Source organism: Epinephelus fuscoguttatus, linkage group LG23, assembly GCF_011397635.1.
Source record: "Epinephelus fuscoguttatus linkage group LG23, E.fuscoguttatus.final_Chr_v1".
Classification (NCBI taxonomy): domain Eukaryota; kingdom Metazoa; phylum Chordata; class Actinopteri; order Perciformes; family Serranidae; genus Epinephelus; species Epinephelus fuscoguttatus.
This window is the reverse complement of record NC_064774.1, coordinates 21,063,314-21,070,187: the sequence shown is the minus strand read 5'-3', so window position 1 is coordinate 21,070,187 and position 6,874 is coordinate 21,063,314. Positions and strand designations below refer to the sequence as shown.

General features: G+C 42.3%; 1 protein-coding gene across 6 annotated transcripts in view; it reads left to right on the top strand.

Moving 5' to 3' along the window:
• Window positions 1-814: 814 nt before the first annotated feature.
• The window catches only part of elavl2 (ELAV like neuron-specific RNA binding protein 2), a 37,573-nt gene continuing 31,513 nt past the window's right edge, over window positions 815-6,874 (top strand). For 3 of the 6 annotated variants that reach the window (XM_049569047.1, XM_049569048.1, XM_049569045.1), the window contains exon 1: window positions 2,519-2,651. The gene's annotated coding sequence lies outside the window, so the exon portion shown is untranslated. Of the gene's footprint in view, window positions 1,270-2,505; window positions 2,652-6,874 lie in introns of those variants that run through there. The other 3 variants (XM_049569046.1, XM_049569050.1, XM_049569049.1) reach the window with 3 other exon arrangements.

Here is a 6,874-nt window from a genome sequence, read left to right as displayed (position 1 = left end):
TGCTGCCACTCCTGCTGTACAGTGAGATATGACTACAAGTAAAACAAAGCGATTGTTTTAAAAAAGGGGAATGTCAGGGGAGTCCAAATGAACGCCCACCTTTTGTTTCTCGCCTATAGGTCGAGGATCGAGGGCTTACCATTGACTGTAAGTGTCTGAGGCAGACAGTGGGAAGCGTGTGGGCTGCTTACTGTACTGGAGATGTGCGCTGTCCGTGGTGCTGAACGCTGCTGCGTGCTTTCTGTGCACACATGCATAGATGTCTTGTCCTTACAAATGATGATGTGAGAGTGCTGAAATGGCGCAGACAGTGAGGGGGCATGATGAAGCAGAAAACACCCGGGTGATGACGAGTGCGCTTGGCCTGATAGGAGACTGTCTCAGAGTTGTTTTATTGTCTCATATCAAGGGCGAAGTGGAATAAAACACCCAGTTAAAAACACGTGGCACACATGAATAAACGGGTCCGCTTTTTATTTCCGTGGCTGATGGTGACAGTGTGGTGATGTGGTGTGGAACACATTTGTGAGGAAGAAGAAGAAGAAGCGGACTGCTCTCAAGCCACGGTGTTATTCCCGCCTGCTGCACTGTGCGTGTCTCGGCAAAGGCGATGTTTGACTTCAAATGCCATATTTAGGAAAAATGCTTGATCGCTTTGAGTGACTGGGGCGCGGACGAATGGCATCTTGTGATTTGGAGAGACGGCTGCGCCCGGCGAGCGCCGCGTAAGAGCCAATAGTATTGGAGAGCCTGCGTGTGCATAAGCGGTGCATGGAGCTACTCTGGGTATACTTCCGCGTCCAATGCGTGTTCATGTGTAGGTTGAATGGATGAAACGGAGAGAGCGGAGAGGTATAGGCATGCTGTGATACGGCCCTATATATTTGCCGGCAGGACTATCTTCCTTTTAAAGACAACCTCCTCCTTGCATTGGTTTCCACTCAGTGATGTCGCGTATTTGTGTGGCGCACCTGTAAAGAGCGAGACAGGCAGAAGCCGGCTTTTTTAATTATTTGATTCCTTTTCTTTCTTCTGTTCCTTTTTTTCCCTTTTTTTGTTCCATGCATTTGCTGAAAGGAAATCATTTCTGTGTTTTGATTTAATAAATATTTCATTTCCCTCATTTTATCTTGTTTGTGTTGGCTTTTTATGTTTCCAAGTTTGAACTAAGAGAGAGCGGAATTCATCATTTCACGAGCTATTGGCCAGGTGTTTTCATTCAGAGATTGTTTGCCCTAAGGACGTCCATAACTTTCATTTATAGAAACGGTAAGATATTTTTTCCACATTTGCTCATTCAACCTGCAAGAGACATTTTCTTTACACCGAAGATTTTTCCTAATCCTGTGTCAGATCATGCATCCACTGTAGTCTCAGGCTGTCGTATTGCATGCAAACGCGATAGGGGGAAAAAGTGACCGCGATGCATTCATGTTTCCATTGACGGCTGATTTTCCAACTCTGAATTGCGGGTGCCTTGCATCTTTGGCATATCATAGACTTACACGATGGGATGAGCGGGCTATCTCTGCACATGTGCTCGTCTCCCAAAAAAAAAAAAAAAAAAATCTTCCAAGCTTTCAGACATGGACGCGTTTATTGCTCTCGTGTGTAGAAATATAGGCCTTGGTAGAGTGCTGAAACGTGGGATCCGCATAGTACTCGGTGATGTGACCGCATCTAAAGTAAATAGCCTGGCATGTTGGGAATAATACACTAACATTGTTTTTGTGCAGCATTTCACACCTGGTGTTTAAATAATGGCTGCAGTAACCAGATGTAGGCTGCTTGATTTTTATCATGCTGTTTCATAAATATCAAAACTTGCAGTATAGGCTAGTGAGGGTATAAATTAAAACAAATACACATGTAATTTAAACAAAGTGGCAGGCTAGTGTGAGATGTCTTTAATTTGATTTAAATGTAAAATACCACACAAGGCTGATGTTTCAGTGTAACTCTGATGCTATATAGGTTAAGTGCAGCCTGTGTTGGAGTTGCTGGATGGTGTAAGTTCTGCTATCATATGCATATTTGTATGGGATTACTGATTTCCACGCAGGTGTTAAGTGCAAAGTGACGAGTGTGCCTGCTACAACTAAAAAGACTGGATTTGGATCCTCACCTTTTCCCTACCTAAGGCCACTCACCAGCATTTCTATTTAACAGGGTTTTGCTTTTAATACCTATTGTAATGCCAAATGCCTGTCCTGTAGGCGCAGGAGCCACAATGGAGCCAATTAAATGTAAAATACAAAGAGAGATGCTTATAGATTACTTGTAGTGGATCAGATTTAACTATCTTAAATTGCTGGTTCCCCTGAGTAGCCCAGGGATCCTGTTGGCACCCTGACGCAGCCTTAAGGCCACTGCCTCCAGCAATTTTCTTTGCTGTGTGTTTTTAATTTAGCTCGACATCAAAGTCAGGCTAGGTGGCATGAAACAAAAGTACACCTGCAGCAAATCAATTACCTATTTCCGGGTTAGAGACGGGGTCTTCGTTGATTGGCTAATGGTCTGATTAGTTTACTTAGGGTGGCCGCGTTCCCGCCACCGCCCCCTTTTCTACTGCGCAAAGACCGAGACCCAAAGTTAGATGTCTGCAGACTTTACATCAATAAATACCCGTGACGCCGACTGAACACGTCAAGGTAAGACACCACAAAAGTAGTGTACAAAAATATTAACTGCCAAAATTAAACTGCGACGAAGAAGCACCCAGAAACAAGGCGCTATTTAACGAATTACGGTAGCTAGCAAGGTCACACCGAAGCAAGCTATCGCGGCGGACATGTTGCTCGCGGGACTTCATTGGCAATATCGGTGTTTTAACGTGACACAAATTTCAGCCACTATAATATAACGTTGCTAGCCAAATTTATAGCTACAGTCGCAGGAAGCGCAAAGCCAAAATTCGGCGATACCTAACACGCATGACTACACACACGTATTGAAACCCGAGCCCCACAAACCGAGTTTCATCCACGCCGCAGTCCACACAAAACTGTCTTGAGTGTCCACAGCTGTGGTAGATAGCTCGCTCATGGCGTTCGTCCAACCACGCCGCTTGCTGGTGTCACCTCAGTTACCACTAGCATTGCGGTGCGCTTTCTCAGATATTCAAATTAAATGCGAAACACACAACTCATTTTGGCCATTTTAGCTACAAGCAAGCGTGGTTTGGGAGGATTTTGTCGGTTAATTTGGGTCGCAGTTGCTGTCGTTGCGCAGGTTGCCCGCAGTAGCACAGGTGTCACAGATTAATCAATTAAGCGAGGCAGCTCTTACTCTCCCCCTGTATTTACTCCACGTTGTAGCTCAGCTAATTAGAAACGCCGTGACTTGAGACACACTTGGTTTCCTTAGTTACTTTTCACAATTTTAACACAGCAATTTAATTCAGACCATGTTTACATTTCTAGATGCATGCATGTGTATGGAGCAATGCAGCAGGTGTACTTTTTGTAGTACCATACTATTGATGTTGGAAATCAATTTCAGTATGTTGCAGAAATCTTCAAAATCCAACATTTATGTAGCTGTGGATTTATGTGTACACACAGTGTATCTGATGGGTTTTCATTCAATACATGAAACTATATTTTGCTCTGATGTTTAACATTAATAACAGCATTCATAATTTACTACCTGACAACATGGCGAGTGATGCCGTTGTTCTGTCCACTGTAAATGGTCAAAAAGGATATTTTAGGTTAATGCGACTCCATGTAAAGAAACATTAGGTCGTCCAGTGTTCAAGGGCTCTGCGGACAATTGTCAGACAGCAATCTATGTTACAAACGCAGACATATTCTCTCTGTTTTGCTGTTTTCGTGCTTGTGATTGTGGTATCTGGCCTTGAATATTGAGCAGGTGAATGTGCTGAAGCCACAGGCATCTGAGTTATAGTTGGCAGTCTACGGTGAGTAATCTTCGGTTGGTAGGTCATAAAAAGATTACATATCGTCGAGCCAGCAGCTGAGAGCCTGACCAGTTAATTTACCAGGAGGTTGCCAACACACAGGACATCTGTGGTCCTGTGGGCATAGGGGAACGGGCCAGCGAAAAGGAAATGGGGGTGCTTACTGAGGGTTTAAAGGTGTGACGCATGTTTGTAGTGTGAATTCAGAGCCCTGGTATTTGTTAGTTTGAACATAATTTATAAGATTAGATTTAAGACATTTGCGGTTATTATACGTGGTTTCTCAGTGAACCTTTTCATGTATACATTTGACACTATGAAAAGTGAGATATTTTAAGATGGATGAAATAGAAAATGATAAACAGACTTAAGCAATATTTGTTGCTGATTAAAGTGCTGCCTTTTGTCCAGCCAGCTGGTTAAATATAATATGAATAGTATTAAAATACTGCAAAAATGATTTTATATAAGCATTTTAATTAAAAACAATGCCTGAATCAGGTGCTATTGTACGTAGGTTTTGTGTTAGTGGGTTCAAGAGCAATTTTACTGTATTTAAGTAGTGAGATTGTGTAATTTGCTATTAATATCCGTGATGTCAAGAGCACAAGAAAACATCTTAAATCAAATTAAGTATCACTGCTGATCTCATCAAAAGCTCAGCTTTAATATAAATAGGAGATGCCCACATGTTCCTCTCTATGCATATATATGCTGCTTTTAGGCATTTTTCCTCCTCAGTGTCCATGCAGCTTCTACAGTTTCAACAGCCTCTGTGCTCCTGAGAGCGACAAGAGATAAGAGCGGTTGTCTTTATGTATTATGGAGCCCCCACGTTTGCCTTTCTAAATAAAGGCTGCTGACAGAGTGACTAAAATGCAGGACAGTGAGTGAACTTCCAAAGGCCACATCACTGTGCTCTGTACAGCAATGTGTGCTGCTGTCAGAACTGGGTTAGTATACAGTGGGTGGCTTTAGCAGGAAGAGAAAGCAATTTTGCCCCTTTTGTCCTCCTTAAATGTCCATCCCATCCCCCTTTCTTCCCCTCATGGCCTCCCCCCTGCTCTGTCGATGCTGCACAGGACTGTTTTCGTTTCATTGTGTGTTGGCCACAGGGTGGCCCTACCTCTGCATGTGTGTGGGTCATTACTGGAGGCCAGCAATGCAGTGTTCTTGACCCTGTCACTGCATCACAGCAGCTTTTATAGATGGCCACATATCATGCTCTGTATAGGTGTTATGTGGCGAGTGTTGATTTGTGATGTTTAATGTTTGGCTGTATTAGTGTGTAGGCCTGCGATGGTGAGAAGCAGAGGTAGTATAAATAAACCTAGCAGTGTCTAAACACACAGTTCTTTTTTAATTTTAAATTATCAGATTGGATCTCATAACAAGTGTAGTGTAATGTCTAAACCCTGATTCAGTGTTTGGGGCTTGACTGCTAAAATGACAAAATCAGAACAAGGTTAATAATCTGAGACCTCCAGTCAAAAACAGTTAAAATAGCTGGGGGGCTTTAGAGACTGAAACGTCACATCTTCAGCAGTGAACCCAGAGCTTGATGAGCAGTCTCTGTTGTCACACTCTTTTTTTTTTTTTTATTTTAACCATTCTTAGTGTTAAAAACGATCATTTGTGTATGTATGATTTGTGGTTGCATTGCCAGCTATGATGTTGGTTAATTCTGGAGCGCTGGCATCAGCATCTAATATTTAGCCCAGCTTTAGCATCACACTGTCTGCCTTTTGATGATATACGACCCGCACACTTTTGTATTTTATAATAGACAGACTTGTATCTGAAAATTATCTTCGGCTGTGTTACAGTAGGTTTGACTCTTAATCCATCCTGGTTGTGTTACATTTAGAGTTTTACTGTTAGTACAAAAATTGTGAACTGTAAGAATCAATATATTTGGTATTAAGTACCAACTGAAGCACCTCTGGGGTGACACTAAGGCAGTTCATAACTAATAGTGTTGTATTATTTAACAGTTGCAGGAACAGGCAATTCATTTGATAATAACACTGATTTTTTTCAATTTATTTTTTGACAACATAGAAGAAAATTGTTATAGCAGAGCAGGAAAATGTGGAGAATTTTCTTTTTCACAAGCGGTGACCATTTAATATTTTTACATTGGCTCTCTAACAGCATCAAAGCAGAAAGAATAAAAAATGCCTCTGGTCCAAATTTTAGAATAAGTCAATATTGATGAACATGTGTTGCAGGCTCTCTCGAGCAACACAAACTACCAAACTGAATTTTATTTCAGGCGGACTCTCTGGTAAATGTTCCCCCCCCCCCCCCCGCTCTCCAACTGACTTTGCTGGATTATTCCTTTCTCCACAAGTGTTGGTGAGAAATCGTGCCCTTCTACTTTGGAGGCAGACTGCCAATTATAAGTCAGTATTGCATCACTTTTAAGTATTATTCTGAGCGGCTCTGGTATGAGGGAGCTGCTGCATAACTACCCTGCTCTCAACCCTACCCACTGGAGCACTGCACCTTCAGGACAAACTCAAAGTATAAAGCGTGTGGCTCTGTTGATATGTTTTTGCTTATCTTTAAATGTTAATCTGCAAACAAAGCTGATTTGGTTGTAGGAATGGAAGAGCAAAGGTACATTGCATCACTGAGCAGAATTTTGAGCAGCAGTTGTCCTGCCAGCATGTGATGTAAATTACATGTTCGATATTTTACCCTTGTCAGCAAAATTACGATGATTAGTTTGATACAGAATTCAACAGACTTGGTGCAATTAAAGGAGCTGTACGCAATATTCACAGCAATATTATAGCAGCAAACAACTATCCAACAACATCCAGAGCAGAAACTGAAGTCGCACTCCCTCTGTGTGTGTGTGTGTGTGTGTGTGTGTGTGTGTGTGTGTGTGTGCGCACGCGTGCGGTAACCTGAGCTTCGCTTTTCTTTGTTGTGCTAGCCGATCCG